Source organism: Hibiscus syriacus, unplaced genomic scaffold, assembly GCF_006381635.1.
Source record: "Hibiscus syriacus cultivar Baekdansim isolate YM2019G1 unplaced genomic scaffold, ASM638163v2 tig00112699_pilon, whole genome shotgun sequence".
Taxonomy (NCBI): Eukaryota; Viridiplantae; Streptophyta; class Magnoliopsida; order Malvales; family Malvaceae; genus Hibiscus; species Hibiscus syriacus.
This window is the reverse complement of record NW_024063387.1, coordinates 213,664-239,253: the sequence shown is the minus strand read 5'-3', so window position 1 is coordinate 239,253 and position 25,590 is coordinate 213,664. Positions and strand designations below refer to the sequence as shown.

The 25,590-nt window shown below is 34.9% G+C and overlaps 2 pseudogenes; one reads left to right on the top strand and one right to left on the bottom strand.

The window, feature by feature from the left end:
* The first annotated feature begins 202 nt into the window (after positions 1 to 202).
* On the top strand, positions 203 to 1,758 carry LOC120182632 (annotated as a pseudogene).
* A 1,231-nt stretch (positions 1,759 to 2,989) lies between these two features.
* Positions 2,990 to 5,361, bottom strand: LOC120182639 (annotated as a pseudogene).
* Positions 5,362 to 25,590: the final 20,229 nt, after the last annotated feature.

The following is a 25,590-nucleotide window of genomic DNA, read 5'->3' as shown; positions in this document are numbered from 1 at the left end:
GGCAACATCCATCTTTCATGTCTTCAAAGTATCATTTTCCACTGCCATTTAGTAACATAGGCGACATTGATTTCTGCCATAATTTTGTGTCTTCAATTCGTCGATACCTGCCCCAAAAGTTAGCTAGTTCATTTACATTATTTATCCCCCGCTCCTCTCAACTGGCTTCACAATTACAAAAGCTTGTATTGTGCCAGACAATAGAGATGACAACAATGGGGGAAATGCTAAAGTGGGCGATTTCTCGTCTGACTTCTTGGGATTTATCGATTGCTTTGTTGGGGCTTTTCATTTTCCGTTGCTTGCACCAGAGACGATCGGGAAAGGGTCCGATGCTGTGGCCGGTGCTTGGGATTTTACCAACAATTCTCTCCAACAGGAGCGGCATACATGATTGGGGCACCAGAGCTTTGATAAAAACTGGAGGAACATTCCCTTACAGGGGAATGTGGATGGGAGGTGCCCATGGCATCATTACAATTGACCCCTCCATTGTTGAATATATGCTCAAGACCAATTTTAACAACTTCCCTAAAGGGAGTTGCTATAAAGAGAGATTCCGCGACCTGCTGGGGGATGGAATTTTTAACTCGGACGGTGAATCATGGAAGCAGCAAAGGCAACTCGCCAAGGTCGAGATGCATTCCAGTCGTTTTATAGATCATTCCTTCAAAACCATGCAAGATATTGTACACAAAAAGCTGTTGGTTTTATTGGAAAAGTTGGCTGTTTCAGGGCAGTGCTTTGATCTTCAAGATGTGCTTCTTCGGTTACATTCGATAACATTTGCACTGCAGCTCTTGGCGTTGATCCTGGGTGTTTAGCCCTTGATCTACCAGACATTCCCTTCGCGAAAGCTTTTGAAGAAGCGACGGAACTCAGCCTGTTAAGATTCTTGATGCCACCTTTTGTATTGAAGCCACTGACGTTCTTCGGACTTGGAACCGAGAGACGGCTCAAGGAAGCTATAGAAGTCGTCCATAATTTTGCAGATAAGACAGTGAGAGATCGAAGGAACATACTAGGCAAACTTGGAAACATAAATGACCATTCTGATCTCTTGTCGAGGCTTATGGAGAGCGACATCAAGCATTTTCCAGGTAATTTCTTGAGAGATTTCTGCGTAAGTTTCATCTTAGCAGGTCGAGACACAACTTCGGTTGCATTAGCCTGGTTTTTCTGGCTAATACAAAAAAACCCTGATGAGGAAAGCAAAATCCTGGCCGAAATCCACCAAATTTTGGGTCATTCTCAGTGTAATAACGACATAAGAGCTTTCACAGAAGAGGGGTTGAAAAAGATGGTTTATCTCCAAGCTGCATTATCTGAATCCTTACGGCTCTACCCATCAGTGCCTGTGGAAATGAAACAAGTCCAAGAAGACGACGTGTTTCCCGACGGAACAAGGGTTAAAAAGGGCGCTCGAATCTTCCACATCATATACTCAATGGGGCGTATTGAATCCATATGGGGAAAAGATTGCTTGGAGTTCAAGCCAGAGAGGTGGATCAAAGATGGGAAGTTTGTGAGTGCAAGTCAGTTCAAATTCCCCGTCTTTAATGCCGGTCCGAGGCTATGTTTGGGGAAGAAATTTGCATACACTCAGATGAAAATGGTGGCTGCTTCGGTTCTTTTAAGGTACTCCATTAAGGTGGTTGAAGGTCAGAGTGTTGTACCAAAGTTGACGACCACACTTTACATGAAAAATGGTTTGATGGTGACTTTCAAGCCCAGGTTGATGAACAATGCTTAGATTAAAAAAAGTGACTTGATTTGCTGTTTGTTTACTCATTCCTGTATTTATTTTACGTTCGTGTGCTCGCTACAAATATTAAATAATCCTTTGTCAGTCAGCAAATGTGTTATTCTTGGAACGCCTTTATTAAAATTTCAACTTCTAATAATACAAACAACCAGTTGGTCTAGTGTGGTGAGATATTAGGTCCCTTAAGCAAGGTTAGAGGTTCGTACTCTGGTGTTTGCGAATGGAGTAAATTGTGTGTGAAGGATCACATTTGACTCTACAATACCTTATCTGAATTAGTCGTCAATAAATCGGATACAAGTGATTAATTAAAAAAATCAACTTTATAGTTCATAAAAATACAAGAGATAAGAGAAAATTAGTACAACATTGTAATTGATTTACGAGAAAGAAATCTAATGTTAGAATATTCCTTAATATAAATTCATATTTTCAATCAAAATTTATGTGCACATTAAGAATTAATGTATGGCAATCAACACTCTTTATTTCTCCATTTATTTTCAAGCCAAAAGAAAATGATAAAATTACAACATTAGTCCTAGTGTTTCTTAAGCTTCACAATTTTAACTCCAACATTAAGCTTGTATTCAGTTAAACCCCTGCCTTAAATAATATCGAAAGTGTAAAAAATAAAAGGAAAATGAGAATCGGATGATCGAGCTTATGTGTGAGTCAATAAACGAGTTTGTTCGTGAACATAAACAAACCAAACATACATTTGTTTGTGTTTGCTCGTTTATTAAATAAACATAAAATTTTTGTTCATGCTCGCTTATTTAACTTAAAAAACGAACGTTATACGAACGATTCACGAATAATTCAATGAACACTTTATTCATTTACACCCCTGTATATTGATCTCGGTTCTTAGCATATGAAATTTAAATTCTACCAAAGTTTTGGACAATAATTTAACAACTCTTACCCTTGTGAAGAATAATCAAATATATAGGGAAGCCAAAAAAAAAATAACACAATTCTAAACTAGTAAAAAAACAATTAACACAATCATGAAACTGCAAAATTCTCATCTCATCTCAATGTAGCAAAGAAGTTCAGCTGGGGGTTGAAACTCCAAAGGGACGCATCAGGTAACACAGAAACCTTCCCTGTATATATCATTCCCATGACTTAGAATTGTAAATCCTCATCAATGGATATATTTCTGATTTCTTTTCAGGTTATATAACAACCTTCCTTGCTTATGGAAATTCAAAACAAAGAAACATATTTACAATGCTAAGTAGACGGGGACAGATCAATACAGTCTGATTCGAGTTCGGATAGTTGTACGACATATGGGGCAGAGATGGAGATCTTCTCCACAGTCACAACAAGTCTGCCAAAATTGAATGTTTAATTTCATTATATATATATATGTATGTATATTATGATGTGAAATGAAATTAGAAATGGGAGATGGAATAAGTAATCAACCTGATGTCCACAACCAAAGGCCATGTCCTTGGGATTACAAAGACAAATGGGGCAAACCTGTACATTTTGCAGGAGAAAAGGATTAGTATTTATGGTAATGTCTATATTGTTCCGACTCTTCATTTATTTAAGGTGGTCGGATTCGACACTCATCGGAATGGGGTACCTGATTGTCTTGAAAGGGAGCTGTGGCTGGAGTAACTGCCGTTTGAGAATAAGAGTTTGTGGGGGAATAAATGGGAGGGGGAAAGGAACTCTTTCTGAAGTATTTCCCTTCCTTCTTCTGATTTTTATTGTGAAAATGAAACCAATTAATTTTGAAACAACACAATTAAGAAACGAACATGAATGGAAGTCGACAAAAATCAAATAAATTACCCCAATAAGCCAAGCTCTATCATTGCTGTATACTGCGAAGGTATTTCCATCAAGGCTGAAACTGCAAATTCTGCTTGCTTTCTTGATGGATTCATCATCTTTGACATTATCTCAGTGAAGTTCACAAACTAGCACGATCAAGGGCATTCGCACGCAAAAAAAAAAAATCGGTTTTTAAGAACAAAGTACATTCAGAAACCAGCAAATCATGTGGAACTCAGAACTTAATTCAATTAGTTCATGTTCACCTGAAAATTGTCGAAAGAACGAGCAGGGATATTATCATCAAACTCCCTCATCATGTCCCAAGGTCCATCACCAACCCCGACTAGGACGATCGATAACGGGAACTCACTGCAGCCAAATGGCCATGTGAGGATATATGTATGTCTGGTGCTATAGGCTATATTAATGAGAATTACCTTGCTTTTACAATTGCATCAATTGTGTTCTTCTCTTGGGGGCTGAGCTGACCATGATGCGTGTCAACACTTCGCGTCACCTAAAATATACATAAGATGAGATAGACGTTGTACAAAAACTGATGTGTGGAGTTTCAGAGACATGTGAACTACCTGTCCATCTGCAATTATAAAAAACATGGTATTGACCACCACTTTGCTCGACAATAGTTGTCGCCATTTCGATAATGGGTGCGAAAGATGTTGGTCCTGCAATCAGCAAGTATAAACGACTACTGTAACAACCAACTGCTTCTACTTCAAGATGTATATATAGCAAGAATAAGCCAAACACCTGCAAGTCGCAGTTGGGGAACAATTTCTCGGTATCTTGCGAGGGCGTCCTTGAATCCTTCACAGAATCTCTCTTCCGGATAGAAACTGAAGACGTCTTGATCATGCGTCGATGCTGGCAAATATATGAATCGATGTGTGTCTTATAATCCAAACTGAAATCAAATCAATGTAGAATGGCAAGAGAATTGAACCTTACCATCTCCAAATCCATAACAAGGAATCAAGTTATCCTCATCGAAAGCAGATAAACTCTGTCCAATAATCGATATAGCTTGTTCATAGGGATTTTGACCTTGTCCAATGTGATGCAAGCTTCGGTGGTTGAAGGACCTGGCTCCTGGTTTTTGATTAATGTTCAAATTTGGTACATTGCAGATAATTTGAAAATGTGTGTATATATATATAGGCATCTGATGGTACCTGTCCATTCATTGCTCTTTGTGAAATCAATGCCAACAATAAGATTAGAAGACTCAAGACCAGCTTGTGCAAGTGCAGCAGTAACCTGTAATCACCAATTTCTCACATGCAAACAAAAGGACAGACCAAATAAAAGTTAAAAAGAATAACAGAACATGGAGCTAACCTGGTCTAGTGTCTGGTAGTTATCAGCTATCCTTGAGTATTTCCTCTCTATAGTCTTATGAACACGCCTGGGTGTTCGACATCCGTAATTATTCAACGGAGATGGCGCATAACTTGGATGCTGAGGCGTGGGGTGTCCGTAAGGACTCGATGAACCTGTATCACTTGGCCTGCTTGTTCGGGACCTTCTACTAGAACTCTTTGAAATTTTGCTTCCCATAACCAATAAAATCTAAAGATTAAGCTTACTCCAATGGTTCACTAATGGAAATAAGTGATGTCTCCTCCTCCAATGAGCAAACCAAAATTTGGCAAACGATAAGAGAGAAGGACATGAAAAGGTTGTACGGTTACTGTAATCTAATTCTATTAAAGTATTTAAATGTTTCAGATAAAGCGAAATTTCCATGGAAAATCAAGAAAATGCAGAAAAGGATGCCGAAAATTAGTGACCGATTCAAAGGTTATGTGACCACAGGAAAGTTCTTGCAAATGAAGAAGTAGAAATTTGAACTCCAAGAAAAGAAAGTAAGAGAAGAAATTCTGGGTGAGTTTTCCCCCCAGAAATGAACACGTTAGTGATTGGTTACAGATAACGTACTCAACATTCTTTCATTTAAAGAATACATACATACATATATATATATATACACGTGTGAATCATATATAAATATAAGCAACCTCACAAGCAAGAAACAAGAAATTAATCAAAGGTCAGAGAATACGGCACATGGAACTACAAGTCTGAACTTGTTCTTAATTTTCAGGTGAATGTTCGACGAAAGTTGCTTGCAAGTATGTCATCGTAAGCCTGTTGGTGCGATGATAAAGAGTAAGATTTATCCCCTATTTTGCTTTCGCACATGGTATAAGATTTACAATAATTCTTATGATGCGTTAATTGGAAGTGCATTGATAACTACGAGTCATGAGCTTCGTGAAGGTTTGACATGACTACGCTACTTGAGGATCTTCATGATTCTACATAATTAATTGTTCTCTGTATTAACAAAATTGACACCCAGAAGACGTTTAAGCCAGGTATAGGTATCTCGCTTTATGATGATAAGAACACCAAAAGGACAAAACTGTACAGAAAAAATCAACATTCTGGTAATGAAGACTTCGATTCCGGCTTATTCGTCTCGTGTTGAGAATTCACATTAAAGAGGTTGTTTAAATTTGTCTATATTAATTTCTTATTCTCCTCTGAAACTTTCTTAGAAATTTCCAGATATTTTAATGAATCGGTGCTTAATTTTATTAATATTATCATAGTCGATGAAAATTATTTCGTTACGATTGATGATGTATTTTTGTTAGAAAGGGAACTGCAGCTTGGGGACGAAGAAAGGGATTGTAGTTAACGGGTTAAACTTTAACCTATGGGTTATCACATTTTTAAAAACGTAATTAAATTAAGATTAGAATTGACGTTTAATGGATAAGCTTGATTTTGGAGCAGCTTATCTAACATTAAAAGCGCCACGCGACGAAAGCAGAGATGGTTGCAAAAGAGGAAAAAATGTGAAAAACGAGATTTGGCTAAATAGACAAGGCATGCTTAATTGCTTATTGCTTAAGGTAGGTCAACCATACTAAAATAGTCAATGTCCGACGAATTTTTTTTCAATTTATTGGAAAATGTAGACTCGTTAATTTTTTTTTATAAAAGTAAATAATTTTATTCAAAATAAGAATTATCCCAAATTACAATAAAGATTTACAACCAGATTCATAAATTAAGCACATAATTAGAAAATTTTCTATAATCATTTAAACAAAACTAATAACTTAATATCACAAAAGGATCATACCAGTGGCGGATCCAAAAATAAGAATGAGGTCCAAAATTTTAATTTTTTTTCTTAAAAAAATTGGGTATGCAAAAATTGTAATTTTTTTCTTTTTTCCTTAACACGTTAAGCTAAATTTACCACTTTTCCAAAATAATGAGAATGCACTTGGCCCCTATGGGGGCTTAGTGCATCCACCACTGGACCATACAAGGAAAGAATAAATCTAACCAAGAAACTCGAACAAAGATAGATACTAACAGATCTAATCACATCGGCACACAAACCAAAAAAGGGATCAAACTATTGAAAGACCACTGACAAACCGTAAATTAGACTCGAGCGACGTGAAAAACTATTCACGAACGCAAATCGAGTATGCAAATTCAATCTGAGTGTCCAAAGCAGAGAATATCACAAGATATTATATAAGTATTTTCTTGATCAATCGTGACGATGTCAAATCAACACTTAAAAAATAAATAAAAAGCAACCAAAGAACCGAAAAACAAACCAAAAAATAAAAAAATGTCATAAAGACAAGAAATCGTAAAACACAAACAAACTTATTGAAAAATAATATTTCTTTACTAAATTAATAGCTTATAATATAGAAGTTCGATTAGATATTAATTTTTGTCACACACTCGATCTAACTTTTTAACTATAAATTTGATCTCGACTTGGCTTAACGTAGAGCTTAAGGATTTACTTATTTTTCGTTAAATATTTTAAAAAATATTAATTATTCAATTTAATAATATACTATCAAAGTAAAAGTTTAATTTAATGTCATAATTTTAATATTTTATATACCATTTATCACATATATTTTATCAAATCTAACTAATAATATATAAATATATATGAGTATATTTTTAAAAAAATACCCAAAATATAATCCGATTTGATGGGATAAATCTTTTATTTATTTATTTTTAATTGAAATGAGACTTTACAAAACAATCATCTGAAATATGATGGGCCTTCTACATCTAGAAGGAGCAAATTCTCGATGGAGGGTGGAGCTTGACTTAGTAGAGAGACACCAGCTGTGTTCATCGGGGTGGATCTTGCAAGCACATCAGCAACCATATTGGCTTCACGAGGGATCCATCGACAATTTGTCTCCTAGTGTTACCGTCGAAGATGAGCGATAGCACGGGCCAGCGATGAAGAGCTCACGTTGGAAGGAGGAGCATCAACTAGCTTGATGGCATGATGGCATTCAAATTGGATTAAAACCCTCCTAAAGCCCATGTCCCAAGCAAGTTGAAGAACAATGTAGATGTAACACCCCTAACCCGTATCCGACCGGATCCGAGTCCGAGGTGTCACATTGACTTTTCAAAACTCTGTTCTTTACAAATCCACCAAAAACTTAAATTTATCATTTGAGAAAATGCATACTTTATATTAATAAATACAATCAAATTGTTTTACAAACCGATCAGAGCATATTCAATTCAAATCTTGTAACTACATGCCAACTTAATTCTATAAAACAAAATACATATATTTAATATGTTTCTGATCTGTTATTCGTAAGGAAGATGTTGACCTGTCTTGCTCCTCTTTACTTCTCTTCTCGTTTTCCAAACCTACGTGTGAAACATTCACATGCTAAGTCGATGACTTAATGAGGCATTAACGTATAAAAGTAACTCTAACTACTTAACCATGCATGTACATATCATATCATGCTATCACACAAAACAATATAACATCACTTATAATCAACTGTACACATATACACATCATTCATCATTTTCATCAGTAACCTTATTTCACTATCAATATAATTATCATTTATATCTTGTAATCATATCCTTTTGTACCTAACGTTTTTAACCAACATGACTCATTTAACTACGCAATACACATATCATCATTTAAATCATTTAACACAATTCATTTCACCAAAAGCATATGCATCATATATCATGTATTTATTATTATCTCTTTGTTAGCCCATGTGCACATGTGATAACTATAGATATGTGAGTCTATTGAGGTTGTGCACTATGTTATCACCAAGCTCGAATGGGTCCCACTTGGGGCATGTGAAATTTGTCCCGAAGAACCTATGTATATGTCCCGAATGACATCTGTATATGTCCTGAATGACCTCTGTATATGTCCCGAAGGACCACTATCCATATGTTCCGAAGAACATAGGTAACTGTCCATATGTCCCCAAGGACATAGGTAAACTATCCATATGTCTCAAAAGACATAGGTAACCCTTGACTCTTGGCATGCCAACTATACCTCTAGCTCTCCTGACACTTAACATGGGCATTCTTTTTTATATCGTTTCACATAGTCATATCTCATATGCTATTTCACATAACTCTTTATCACAGGTCCATATGATCACATAGTCACATATACTTTTTCTCATATTCAAATAACCATATCATCTCATTTATATTTGTATATCTTATATTCATTTCTCATTTAATCAAATATCATCTGGCTTATTTTATGCTCTTATATATTCTCATATACTTTTTCTCATATTCAAATAACCATATCATCTCATTTATATTTGTATATCTTATGAATTATATAAACATATACATCATTTATACTAGTTCCTATGTCTTATCACACTAGCATATTTTCATGTAATTCATGTTACTTCTCATATGATTTCATATTCATATGTTACATATATTATAACACTTCTCATGTTATCATACAGACATATAATATTGTGTGTCTTATCAATACTATATAACATAACTTATACTTGATTATCTTATGTTTCCATATCTATCAAATGATTCTTTAACTTATATCTTATGTCACGTGTTCCTTTCATTCCTTATGTCCTTATCGCATAACTTATTTCATATTCTTATATAATCATATGGATAATTTGTACTATTTTACATTACTTATCCCACTAACATATATTTACACACAAATCATGTGACATACACATAACATATCAACATCTATACTCATGCACACATATAAATTATAACAACTACATGCTTATATCTATGCACTCATACATTCAGCTATAGGAAATAGACTTATCACAAGTCTTATTTCCATTCATCATCATATAATAACTAGTATGCACTCATCTGGACTCACTAGTCAATACCAATTCTTCATCTCTTTTTTATGGCTATTACTTGACACATTGTCCGAACATTGCTCTATGTTGATATCTACACAATAATACATGGATCCATATCAATATTCTAATTGATATACTCTAATCGTTCATTTCTTAAACTCAAAGAAAGGATACTTTCATCTTTTATTTAAGGTAGGTATCGGTATACTCTATAGTGTATCGGTACATCCCTTAACGCTTGTATTGATACACTACCTATGAATCGATACACAAATTACATTCGATGTTTTTCATTACAAGGGGTGTATTGATACACTTACTATGTATTGGTACACTTTGAATATTTTTCTGCATTTTACCCTTGATGTATCGGTACATATTGACTGTGTATCGATACACACCAGCCCATAAATCAATTTTAAGCATGAAAATTCACTCTTATCAGCTTAATTGCTTCATATATCATTCCCTTTCTTATTCTTAACTTACACAATCATACTTAAACTCATTTATTCTCATTTATCACATCCTTAACCTCAACATCCTATCTTCCATATGGAATTCAAGAATCATACCCAATTTTTTATATGTTCTAAATCCAATTCTATCACTCCAAATCTCTTAATTCAACTATTGACAAGTCGAATTTAACTTCAAATTCTACTTATCTATTCTTTTCGAAAATTTTATTTAAAAACTCTTAATCTTTAATCTCTCTTAACTCCTTCATTATTTGATTTTACCGTAACTTAAGCTTTCCTTAAGCTTATGCATTAACTAAGGATCATAACCCAACTTTAAGTTTAGCAAATAATCAACCAACAAGAAACTCACCTTTTGTTTTGGCTTCACGTATTAAGGAAGAAGAAGAAGAAAACTCTAGAACCCTTCTCTTTCCTCTTCTACTCATCCCAAGTGGGGATAATATAATCCCTCTAAAAAAATCTTGCTATCAAATAACCATTTTGCCCTTCCACTCTTTTTATATTTACCAATCAATCTTCTAGAATAAAATTCTCAATTAAGTCCTTGAACTTTTAACTTGTTTCAAAATCGAGCACAAAATTTTTAAAATTTGTAATTTAGTCACTAACCCTGATTTTGGATGTTACAAATCTCCCCTCCTTTAAGAAAATTCGTCCTTGAATTTTCACTGCACTAATAGATAAAGATATTGTCTACGCATATCCTATTCATATTCTCAGGTTGCCTTCTCAATTTAATTTTTCATATTATCATTAATAACTTGGCTTTCCTTACTTCAATTCTTATACTACCTTTTTTCTTTATACATCCATAACATGTCACTTATCATATAGACATTAACATCAATTCTTATCACTCTAAATCATAAATCAATCAAATTCCTCATAAATTTTTAATTGCCTTGCAACAATAACCAAACTTTTATTTCATCCTTACTTGATTGCCTCTAAAACTTCCTTAATACATATAAATCATTCTTCATTTCTCTAACTATGTTTACTTGACCAAGAAACATAACCTTTATCACATCTGATCCATTATACTCCATAATTACTGATCTTTATCACATCTTTATAACTTTGATAATCAGATACAAACCTCATTCTTTACCATTCTTGTACTTGTATTTTTCTTTCTCAAAGCTCCCTTTAAAACATATAAATACTCATCTCCTTGCCTACATCATATCTATATGATCAAAATACATAACCACATCCAGATCCATATCATACTTGATTAACTCGACTTTATCTTTTCTTCCAATCTTATAACTCTATCACCTTTACTCTTACAGCTAGTCAATAACAACTGTTCAATCTAGGGCACATGCCCTAATCAATTAATCATATACACCCTTTCCAATCAGAATTATCTCAACAATAGTTTACTTAACTTATCAAATCCACATTCATTCCCATGCACCATGTAATTTTCGTTGTTCAACTGAACATTCTAACTTTTTTTGTTTTATAAACTGATCACCGATGTACCCATTCTTTCACTCTTCTCATCAATCCTTATATTTACTCAACATATGAATCCTCACATTCTTCACTATATCACATTTATATGATCAAAATATACAATTGTATCCATATCCACTTCATATTTGGTTATCTTAACCTGACAATATCTTAAAATCTTATAACTTAATACATTTTCATCACATAATCTTGTTAGCCAATGTTATCTCTTTCCATATAAATTATAAACCTTTATCGTATTCACACTCTTGCTTATATCCAATACTATCCCTTTGTTTCAAACTCATAAGCTTTGGCTTTATATATCTTATGTGCTTGTCACTGATGCACTTATTCTTAACTCTTCTACAAATTCTAACCACATCATTAGATCTTTTAACTTTCTTATGGTGACACTTGTTCATCATATTCTATCTTATCTATGAAATAATAAGAATACTTTATATCACTTTTCTGATTCAAAACTGTGAAAACCTTCTATCACTATTCTAATATGATTTCAACTTTCTAAAATCAACCTTTGATCTTATGAGACATTTCCTGAGGTGTCTGCTCTTCATCCTGCCTGGCCAGGGCATGTGAATTGTTATCACAATCAGGTTTACCTCTCACTTTTCTTCAAAATTCATACAATTGGATTTCTATTGTATTAAATTAATCTTATTCTATTTGCAAGATAGCATACTCCTTACACTATTAGATCAAAAAAAAATTCACTCTGTGTTAGCATGTACACATTTTAAAAATTTTACCTTCGGTTTAAGCCTAGAATCGACTAAACCTTAGATCTGATACCATTAAATGCAACACCCCAACCCGTATCCGTTCCAGATCCGAGTCTGAGATGTCACATTGACTTTTCAAAACTCTGTTCTTTACAAATCCACCAAAAACTAAAATTCATCATTTAAGAAAATGCATACTTTATATTAATAAATACAATCAAATTGTTTTACAAACTGATCAGAGCATATTCAATTCAAATCTTGTAACTACATGCCAACTTAATTCTATAAAACAAAATGCATATATTTAATTGTTTCTGATCTGTTATTCGTAAGGAATATGCTGACTGTCTTGCTCCTCTTTACTTCTCTTCTCGCTTTCTAAACCTACATGTGAAACATTCACATGCTAAGTCGATGACTTATGAGGCATTAACGTATAAAATGAACTCTAACTACTTAACCATGCATGTACAAATCATATCATGCTAGCACACAAAACAATATAACATCACTTATAATCAACTGTACACATATACACATCTTTCATCATTTCCATAATTAACATTATTTCACTATCAATATAATTATCATTTATATCTTGTAATCATATCCTTTTGTACCTAACGTTTATAACCAACATGACTCATTTAACTACGCAATATACATATCATCATTTAGATCATATAATACAATTCATTTCACCAAAAGCATATACATCATATATCATATATTTATTATTATCTCTTTGTTAGCCCATGGTTATATCTATGAACTTGTAACACCCCAACCCGTACCCGACCCGAATACGAGTCCGAGATGTCACATTGACTTTTTAAAACACTTTTGCTTACAAAATAACAAAACATTTGAACTTATTTTAAGCAAATACGATAATATACTATTAAATTATGTTCGGAATAAAATTTTGAGGTAAAAACGTATTTATGAACAGTACCGTGAACAGTAATGAACTGTACCCTGCTACAGTACCAAATGCTAATTTTTCCAGATTACAAACAGGGAACTGATTCCCCTACTACAGGGAACCGATTCCTCTGCTACATACTGCTACAATATTTCTGTAAAACGTACATAAAACTCGTAAAAATTTAACCATTCATTATTATACATTTATATAAATACGTTCAAAATATTAGAAAAGTCGATCAGGGCGTTCGTACTAACAACTTATTACATTTCTTACATGCCAACATACTTTATACAATCAAAATACATACTTTATTAGTTACTTCTGATATGATCTTCTAGCAGTGTTGTTGTTCTTGCCACTCCTATTTCTGTTATTCTTGGTACCTACGTGTAAATCACTTACACGCTAAGTCATAAACTTAGTGAGGCATAATTAAATATATAATGACAAATTCATGAAACATGCACTCTTACCATTCAATCAGGACATTACAACTTGCATGTAGGTATTGCACTATACAATATATGATCATGTCATTCACGTATGAACTTACCTTCTTATACCACTTTCACTTTAATTTATCTTTCAATTGCCCATGTACATTATTAAGAACAGAATGTACGTGAGTACACTGAGGTTGTGCACATATGCTATCACCACAGCTCGTATAAATTCCTTCTAGGGGCACTGAATATTTGTCCCGAAGGACCACTATGTCCCGAAGGACCACTGTATATGTCCCGAAGGACCACTATGTCCCAAAGGACCACTGTATATATCCCGAAGGACCACTCCTTAAGAACCATATACATAATACAATGAACCAAATAAGTGTACCAAAGTACCACATATATGTTCCACAGAATTACATATATGTCTCGAATGACCACGTAGAACCCTCGACTCTTGGCATACCAATTATACCTACAACTCTCATATTAACTCACATGGGCTTAAATATGAATACATTTCTCATTTTCATATCTTTTTTATCACTTTTCATATAAACATATATTTCACTTCATATGTACACATATGATCACTTTCATTATTTCACATACCTGGATTGATTCTCTGAAAATTTCATTCTTTCATATAATGTGTCATATTAAAGCATAAATGAATTATGCATGAAAGCACTGTATCCAATATATATATATGTGGATGCATGTACATGAATATGAAATCATGAATTCAACTATAAGAGATAGACTTATCGCAAGTCTTATCTCCATACAATTCTATCTAGTATGGGCACTCACCTTAGCCTTGCTGGATTGAACCAATTCTAGAACTTATCTCTTTATCAATCGTTTCTAATCCCTGATCGTTCTTACTTGTCACTTGTTTCGAAACTCTTTTAGGCTCGATATCTACATAAACATAATTTCTGAGACAATTATCAAAAGCCTAAACCTTATAACTTGATACTAATAGCTTAAACGAATTTAATGAACAAAACTTCAACTTTTCCTTTAGGGGGTATCGATACCCTCCCCATAGGGAATCGGTTCCCCCTGCTTAATCTGTAAAAACCTAGAATTTACTGTTCAAACTCGAAAATCATAAACTCTTCACTAAATTTCTCATACAAAGTTCCTTTCATACCACCAAACTTAACTACAACCATTTTAACTAACTTCTATCATTTCAATACTTTAAAATCTCTCATACTTCATTCAAATTCTTAAAGCTAAGAATCGTACCCAATTTTCCTTGTTATAAAAACTTAATTCCAACACTTATAACTTATTATTCATTCCTATGACAAGTCAAATTCAACTCCTAAATTCACTTATTAACTCTTTTTCAGAAATTCACTTTGAAACCCATTCTCTTTAATCTTTCATAACTTCTTCATCTTTTGATTATAAGACAACTTAAGCTTTCCTTAAGCTTAAGTATCACCTAAAACCCACTCTTGAATTTTAAGAATTAACCAAAAGAAATTAAACTTACCTTAGCTTGGGTGCTCCACGGTGGAGAAGAAGATGATGATGAAGAAGATGGAAGAATTGTCTTAGAACTTGTTTTCTCCCCATGGATCCCACATGTTTCCCTTATCTTATAAGGGAAATAAAAATCTTTTAGGTCAAATGACCATTTTGCCCTTTAATTCATTTCATATTTACTAACAATCATTTTTTAACTATTCAATTATTCTACTTTAATCACCAAACTCTGAATTTTTACAATTTAGTCACTAACCCGTTGTTTGGGATGTTATAGAACTCATATATTCTGCTATAGGAAATAGACTTATCACAAGTCTTATTTCCATTCATCATCATATAATAACTAGTATGCACTCACCTGGCCTCACTAGTCAATACCAATTCTTCATCTCTTCTTGATGGCTATTACTTGACACATTGTCCAAACATTGCTCTCTATATATATCTACACAATAATACATGGATCCATATCAATATTATAATTTATATACTCTAATCGTTCTTTTTTAAACTCAAAGAAAGACTACTTTCATCTTTTATTTAAGGTATGTATTGGTACACTCTATAATGTATCGGTACATCCCTTAATGTGTGTATCGATACACTATCTATGTATCGATACACAAATTACATTCGATTTTTTCGTTACAATGGGTGTATCGATACACTTACTATGTATCTGTACACTTTGAATATTTTTCTGCATTTTTCCCTTGATGTATCGGTACATATTTAATGTGTACCGATACACATCAACCCAGAAATCAATTTTAAGCACGCAAATTCAATCTTATCAGCTTAATTGCTTCATATATCATTCCCTTTCTTATTCTTAACTTACACACTCATATTTAAACTCATTTATTCTCATTTATCACATCATTAACCTCAACATGCTATCTTCCATATGGAATTCAAGAATCATACCCAATTTTCTATATATTCTAAATCCAATTCTATCACTCCAAATCTCTTAATTCAACTATTGACAAGTCAAATTTAACTTCAAATTCTACTTATCAATTCTTTTCCAAAATTTTATTTAAAAACTCCTAATCTTTAATCTCTCTTAACTCCTTCATTCTTTGAATTTATTTTAACTTAAGCTTTCCTTAAGCTTATGCATTAACTAAGGATCAAAACCTAACTTTAAGTTTAGCAAATAATCAACCAACAAGAAACTCACCTTTTGTTTTGGCTTCACATATTGTCGAAACGATTTTTTCTTTAAAGGGTGAAAAAAGGTGAGATTTTGAAAACCACATTAATTCTTAATTGTCTCTTTTCATTTTAAAAACATATGCGATTTAAAAGACCTCTCGTTTCAAAAAAAAATTGAATTTCCTTTACGATCGACAAATACGGTTCGAGGAGTCGCCACAAATCTTTGATTAGGGTGTGATTGGGCACCCAAAAATGCTTTGTCATTTTAAATAAAAATTAATTTTAATTAAAACAACAAATTGAGGTCTGCGTTACCAAAATCCGAGTTCGGGAGTCGGTTACGTGTGGGGAAGGATTAGCACCCCCACAACGCCCTAAATTGGTACCTAGTCAATTAATTAACGTTTTTGCAATGAACTTTACAAATTCGAACTTAATTTGATTTTTTGATCCCATAAAATAAAAATGTAAATTTAAAACATTCAAGAACACTCAAACAAATTAAATTAAAATTACCAAGTCATTTTAGAAAGATAAAGAATGTTCGATTATTTACAAATACCGAGACCAGATCTTAAAGATATAACAACCTTTTCTCGATATATTTAAATAAACGAACATTTCTTTTTTCTCTCGTTCCCAAATTTTAGGTGACGAATCAATTTTTTTTAGTTTCACTTTCGGGATACACTTTTATTTTAAAATCATTAAAAGTGGACCACAAATCAGTTATGACTGCCCACTTAAAACAATTTTAAATTAAAAGTGTATTACCCTTAATTCGATTATGAATATGTCGAGTTGTGCAAGTGAGGCTATCATAAAAATCATACAAAGAATGATGGCATGTGGGTCACCATAAATCATTCGCATAACATGCAAAGTAAATATAAACAACTAACTTAAAAACAAATCTAACAATGGACTATATTAAAATAAATTTAAATTTAAAGAATTAATCTAAAAAGTCTAAATTATGACTAAAGTATTTAAAATTTAAATCTATGGACGAAAATAAAAATATTAACATAATTACATACCAAACGTAAAAATACAAGAAATTAACTTGAATAAATAATGGGGTCAAAATAGAAACTTTTTAAAGTAATGAGCCAGAATCATAATCATTGCAAAATTTGATTAAACACACAAAATGGACTAAAATAGAACATGCAAAACATTTAAAGTCCTATGTCTAAAAAACAGAAACTAAGTACAATAAACACTTTAGGACGAAGATTAAATGGGGAAAAACATAGAGACAAAATCAGGAATACTAACACAACGATTTAAGGATTAAAATGCATGAAACTGAAAGTTCAAATGACCCAAGTGTTGAATAACCCACACGAATCGGCCATTCCCAAAGTGTTGTCGTTTTGAAGATCTAATATATGCGTAATATTTTGAGCAGCTTAAACCCTAGTCTCATTTATGTTAAAACAATCCCCAACGCCGTTCTTCTCATATTCTCTATCTCTCCCTTCTTCTTCCCTAACCCTAGACAGCACAAAGCTGCCATGGCCTCCATCCTCTAACAACTCTAAACTTCTTAGTTTTGAGTCTCTCACAACAAAAAACAGGACCTAAGGGTTACACTACCCCCTTAACTGTCACGGTCGAATCACACAACCACCGTGGTTCACCCTCAAAAGCTCCGATGAGGAAAGAAAACGACGCACAAGGTACGACACTTGACCCTGAACCGAACCTAAACTCAGCTTTCTTCTATCTTCATTATTTTTCTCTTTTTTTTTGTCTGAGAAACAAGACCAGCGTCTACAAACCACCGCTAGAAATGCTGACCTTTACTCAAAGCCTACTTCGTCTCCTCTCAAGGGTAAGGTAAACTACTTGGTTTTCTTTGTCTAGTGATTTACTTACTCGTATTCATACCATACACATATAAAGCACTGAAAAATGAAACAGAAGAAAAAAAATAAATACCTTAATGAGTGCTATGATTTTCTTTCGAACCAAAGGAAAAAAGGAAATCTGGAAAATTTCTTTGTATTGATCTTAAAAGATTCTCTTACACTTGTTGCTTTCAGTTTTCTCTCTAATCCGAATACGAGAAATCTCCCTCTGGTTTTTTTCTTTGTTGTTGTCTCTCTTTTTTTCTCTTAATTCTAGCTAATGGTTCCTGGCCCTTTTTTTTATAATTTGTGATGATAGTGTTCTGTCCGTTTCTGGAGGTTAATTCCCAATAAAAAAAAACCGACCCTCCACCTCATTTACAGTTTCTTTCTCAATCCCCGCGAAAAACTGGTCTCCACATTTTTTGCTCAATCTTCCAGTAACTGTTCGTGTTTTCCAGGTAATCTTCATGTGTGCTAGAAGCTACTCTGTTGGATCCTTGGACTTGAGCTAGGCCTCCAACTGCTCCGTTTTGGGTTTGCTCCAACCTAGCCCCGGACAAAACCGAGCATCTACAGCTGCCCCTCTTTGCTCATTTCGTGCAACGAGAATAGAGCAAAGAAGAATAGATGATCAAGTTTGTCCGACCATTAGAACTTCAAAAGATTAATCCGCTTCTCTGCTACTTCAGGATAAGCAAGAGTTGAAAAATCTTCCAATAACGGGTATGTTCCCTATTCTTTTAAGGAGTATAAGACTCGAACAATCTTTGGCAAACGTGTCTGCTCCCTATTCATTCAGGGAGTATAAGACTCAAACAATCTTCAACTAACGTGTCTGCTCCCTATTCCTTCAGAGAGTATAAGACTCGATCTTCAATAAACGTGCTCGCTCCCTATTCCTTCAGAGAGTATAGGACTCGATCTTCAACAAACGTGTCCGCTCCCTATTCTTTCAGAGAGTATAGAACTCGATCTTCAACAAACGGGTCCGCTCCCTATCCGTTCAGGGAGTATAGAACTCGAACAATCTTCATAAAACGGGTCCGCTCTCTATTCCTTCAGAGAGTATAGAACTCGAACAATCTTCAACAAACGAGTCCGCTCTCTATTCCTTCAGAGAGTATTGAACTCGAACAATCTTCATAAAACGGGTCCGCTCCCTATCCGTTCAGGGAGTATAGAACTCAAACAATCTTCAACAAACGGGTCCACTCTCTATTCCTTCAGAGAGTATAGAACTCGAACAATCTTCATAAAACGGGTTCGCTCCCTATCCGTTCAGGGAGTATAGAACTCAAACAATCTTCAACTAACGGGTCCGCTCTCTATTCCTTCAGAGAGTATAGAACTCGAATAATCTTCATAAAACGAGTCCGCTCTCTATTCCTTCAGAGAGTATAAGACTCGATCTTCATAAACTGAGTTTGCTTCACTACTCTTCCGTGAAGGCTTATAGATGATTTGATTCAAAGGTCAAACCTGAAAATCAAACATTATCAATCACAAACATATGCTTGAAAATTATACTAAAAAATTTAAATTTTTGAAAAAATTTCTGAAAATCCATCTCCATCGTGAAAACTTGTCTGGAAGCCGTTGGATACGTGAATCTACTTTGGCTTAGTTTTCGTCTAAACATCATTCTTTTCATGATCTCAAAACCAGTTATCTTCATCTCGATGCTTCAATATCTTCAATCTTTAACTATCCCTGTGAAACCTGTAGATATTTAAGTCATCATGCAATTATGAATGCCATGATCCTATTCATGCCTAAAATGTATGCAATTATGCAATTTAATGCATTTTCTTCTTCGAATGAACTCTATCTCCTTTTGATCTCAATGGAACTCAGCTTCATCTTGGGCACAGAGCATTTGACTAGTTCAACCCAGTTAACAATCTCAATACCATATCCTTCGGTTTAACAGGACCTTGACTTCTTTCTTTCTGAAAACCCATCGGTACCCATAACCAACCTCTTAATTAATGACAATCTCCTTAGGTCATCTATTAATGGCTGAGATTTTCTATGAACTCCAAAGTTTTAGTTTCCCGTAGCCACACAAGCTTACATGTATAAACCATTGCCAGCTTCAGAATACCTGCATTTTCCAAAACCTTTTGCACAATAATACAAATTGATCTCATGTACTTCAAGTTAAGCTATATGTTTTAACTTTTCAAAAAAAAAATGCTTGCAAAAGGGAAATTAACAAGAAAAGACATCCCTTTTATTTATATATGCAGAGAATCTTTAAGTAACTACATGGCAAACTTTTAACTGAGAAAAGCAAAAGAACAAAAGAGTAGGCGTCTTCAAATATCAATAATGCAAATGCTTTTGAACTGGCACGCCGTTAGAATGTCTCGAATGTAGCTTCTGTCAAAAGGATCTCCAAAATTGCGATGCTTACGAGTATGAAGCTACTTCTAAACTCCCAAATCTCTATCATTGGATGCCCTAAACCAGTATTGAATCTCATATGCATTCAATTTCTCTTGGTTATTTCAATCGAGACTCATTAATCTTTAGTCTCATCCCTGATCACCAACTGTCATTGTTACTATCCATATCAGGAGCTCTTTCCACTTCCAAAATTGATTTAGAACCTCCACCATGCACGAATTCTGAAATTCAAATTCAACTCAAGTCGCCCTTTGCGGGTTTTCAACTTGAGACCTCCTTTGGTTCCAAGACGCCCTTTTCGGGTTTTCATCTTGAACTCTCCTTTTATTTCTCTTTTTTCATTTTTTTCATTTTTCATTTTTCCTTCCCTTTTCCATTTTTTCTTCTTTTTTTTCTCGTTTCGTTTTTTTCCATCATTTTTCTTTTTTCTCTTTTTTTCATTTTTTCTCTTTTATTTCTTCTTCAAGCAAAATATCTCTTAACAGCGTCGGAATTCACTGGATATGGTAATTATGATCCGTCCATTTCAGTTAGGACTAGAGCTCCCCCAGAAAAGGCCTTCTTGACAACATAAGGTCCTTCCCAATTGGGCATCCATTTTCCTCTGAAATCTTTCTGAATAGGCAAAATCCTTTTAAGCACCAAATCTCCCTCATGGAATTCTCGAAGGCGAACTTTCTTACCATGTGCCCGTATCATACGTTTTTGGTACATCTGACCATGACAAATAGCTTTCAATCTCTTTTCTTCAATCAAATTCAACTGGTCATACCTAGCTTGGACCCATTCTGCCTCATCAAGCTTTACCTCTGACAAAATCCGAAGTGAGGGAATTTCCACTTCAATAGGTAAGACAGCTTCCATCCCATAAACCAAAGAAAACGGAGTTGCCCCAGTTGAAGTCCGTACTGAAGTTCGATAAGCAAACAGAGCAAAGGGCAACTTCTCATGCCAATCCTTATAGGTCTCAGTCATTTTCTCTATGAGCCTTTTGATGTTCTTATTGGCCGCCTCTACTGCCCCATTCATCTTTGGGCGATAAGTAGTGGAATTATGATGCTTTATTTTGAACTGTTTACAGACCGAGTCCATCATCTTATTATTTAAATTCAACGCATTATCAGAGATAATCCTCTCGGGCAAACCATATCTACAAATGATCTCCTTCTTCAAAAATTTGCATATTGTAGACTGGGTAACATTTGCGTAAGAAGCTGCTTCTACCCACTTGGTGAAATAATCTATGGCTACCAGAATGAAGCGATGACCATTTGAAGCTTTGGGCGAAATTTATCCAATAACATCCATGTCCCACATTGAGAATGGCCACGGAGCTGTCATTACGTGCAACGGATGAGGAGGAGTATGTATCCTATCTCCATAAATCTGACACTTGTGACATTTTCAGGCATAATTGATACAGTCTATTTCCATAGTTGACTAATAATACCCAAATTCATAATCTGCCTAGCCATAGCATGCCCATTAGCATGGGTACCACATATTTCCTCATGCACTTCTTCAAGAATCAATTTGGCTTCTTTCGCGTCCACACATCTTAACAAGACTTGATCCAGACTTTTCTTGTATAGGGTCACACCATCAAGCACATACCCTGATGCCATTCTTCTAATGGTTCTCTTATCATTCTCAGTAGCCTGTTCTGGATAACTCTGATACCTTATATATTGCAAGATATCATAATACCAAGGGTTTCCATCTTCTTCCTCTTCAATATTAAAACAATGGGTTGGATACTCATAAGCCTTCATTTCAATAGGCATCATATTTGAATGCTCGTTCATCTTAAACGCTGCTGCCAGTGTGGCTAAGGCATCTGCCATTTGATTCTCTTCTCTGGGGAGGTAATTGAAAGTTACTTCATCAAATTCTTCAACAAGTTCCATAACCAACTTACGGTATTCTACAAGCTTGGGATCTTTTGTCTCCCATTCTCCTCTGAGCTGGTATATTACCAAAGCTGAATCCCCATACACTTTAAGCATTTTTACTTTGCGTTCAACAGCAGCTCTAAGACCCAGAACACAAGCTTCATACTCGGCCATATTGTTTGTACAATCAAAATTAAGTCGACTGGTGAAAGGATAATGCTCTCCCTCTGGTGATACCAAAATTGCCCCGATTCCATGTCCCAAGGCATTTGAAGCACCATCGAAGTTCAACTTCCAATATTTTCTAGTGGATGCAACTGCTTCTTCTACCGAAATAGCCATTAAATCTTCATCTGGGAAATCAAAGCTCAACGACTCATATTCTTCCGAAGCCCTGCTTGCAATGAATTCCGCTATAGCACTTCCTTTAATTGCCGTCTGGTTTACATACTGGATGTCAAATTCGGACAATAAGATCTGCCAACGAGCTAATCTTCCAGATAATGCAGGCACACCCATTAGATATTTCAAGGGATCAAGCTTGGATATAAGCCAAGTAGTATGATACAACATATATTGTCTAAGCCTTCGGGTAGCCCATACTAAAGCGCAACACAACTTTTCAATGGGTGAGTATCTTGTCTCACATTCAGTGAACTTTTTACTGAGATAATAGATAGCCCTTTCTTTCTTCTCAGTTTGGTCACGTTGCCCCAACACACACCCCATTGAATTTTCATAAACCGACAAATACAGAATCAATGGTTTGCCTGAGATAGGTGGCGCCAAGATTGGAGTGCTCGACAAATATCTTTTCACTGCTTCAAAAGCTCTTTGACAATCCTCACTCCATTCCCCTGAGTTATTCTTGCGAAGAAGGCGGAATATGGGATCACACTTTTCCGTCAGCTGTGAAATAAACCGAGCTATATAATTCAATCTCCCCAAAAATCCTCTGATTTCTTTTTATGTTCGTGGGGATGGCAAGTCTTGAATAGCTTTTACTTTATCTGGGTCTATTTCAATTCCTTTTTGGCTTACTACGAAACCCAACAGCTTCCCAGATGTCACCCCAAAAGTACATTTATTTGGGTTGAGTTTTAACTGGCATCTTCTTAGTCTTTTAAAAAGCTTTCTCAAATTCCCAATATGTTCTTCCTCTGTCTTAGCTTTGACAATCATATCATCGACATAAACTTCTATCTCTTTATGCATCATGTCGTGAAATAACGTCACCATGGCCCTTTGATATGTTGCCCCGGCGTTCTTCAATCCAAACGGCATTACTTTATAACAAAACATTCCCCACATGGTAACGAATGTCGTTTTTTCCATATCTTCAGGGTTCATCTTAATTTGATTATAGCCAGAGAAACCATCCATAAAAAAGAACAAAGAATTTCCAGCAGTATTATCCACTAGCGTATCTATATGTGGCAAAGGAAAATTATCTTTTGGACTAGCTCGGTTGAGATCCCTGTAGTCGACACACATTCGAACTTTCCCATCCTTCTTCGGTACTGGAACAATATTAGCCACCCACTCAGGATATTTAGCCACTTTAAGAAACCTTCATCAAATTGTTTCTTCACTTCCTCTTTAATCTTGAGCAGCATCTCAGGTCTCATTCTTCTCAGTTTTTGTTGTACCGGTTTACATTCAGGTTTTATTGGTAGTTTGTGAACAACCAATTCTGTATCCAAACCCGGCATATCTTCGTATGACCAAGTAAACACATCCTTGTATTCTTGAAGCAATTCTATCAAATCATGTCGACCTCCAACTGACAGAGTGGTACCAATCTTTACTTCCCTCTTATCCTCATCTGTCCCCAAATTCAAAATCTCAGTAGACTCTTTATGAGGCAGAATCTGCTTATCTTCATTCTCTACCATTTTCAGCAATTCAGAAGGTAGTTCACATCCCTCATCATCATCACAATCCTCGATTTCTCCTTGACATATAGGCTTCTCGAAATCAATCTCCGGGTCAGAGTTATTGGCATTCATATTATTGATATTTGAGCTCCTGAAAAAATAATGAAAGAGAAGATATATATATACATATATACATATGGGAGGATCTTTTCCCATATAAATAAATAGAAAGAAATAAATACATACATATACACAACAAAGAATGAATGAATGAAATGTATGGAAGAATGTTTGCCATTTGGAACTAACAGAATGCATCTTTTATTGAAAGCAAGAAAAAACAAACAGCTTAACCCTTTACATAAAATCACCTATTGCCCCAGGGTATGAACAACAGGGAGAAAGTTCCAGTGCATTACTCTGTAAAAGATTTGTAAACTACAGGCAGTTCTTCCGCGGTCCAATTGTTCAACACGAAGCCCGGCAGTGCAGGATAAATACCCATAACTCTCATTTCCTCAATTTCATCATCAGTTATAACATTAATGCCTAAATCTCCCAAAGCATCCTCAACTATCACCTCGGTGTTCCTTGAATCCCCTTGAAACATATGTCCCCCAGACATGAAAATACTACTCAACGGCGGGAAGGTCATGGGTTCCCAGCTAAGGTCTTCACCAGCCAATCTGGCTTTTCTGATTTCTTGGCCCTTCTTAATTCCCCTCAACTTATCCCTCGGAGTTGGATGATACCCCAAACCAAATCGATCTCTTTTAGTAACAGGGCATATTAGATTCACCGGTCCTTGCAACTGTCGACCTAACCCCTTTCCAACTTTCGCTCCTCTTCCAAGAGTCAATTTGAGCCCCATCTTGGTACAGTCTGACAATCGAGGCTTTGGTATCTTCCTGCCTTCGGCCACAAACGTAGCATTAACAAACTCCAACAATCTGAAAGAACACTCGACGGCTTGCTCATCAACTTCAATA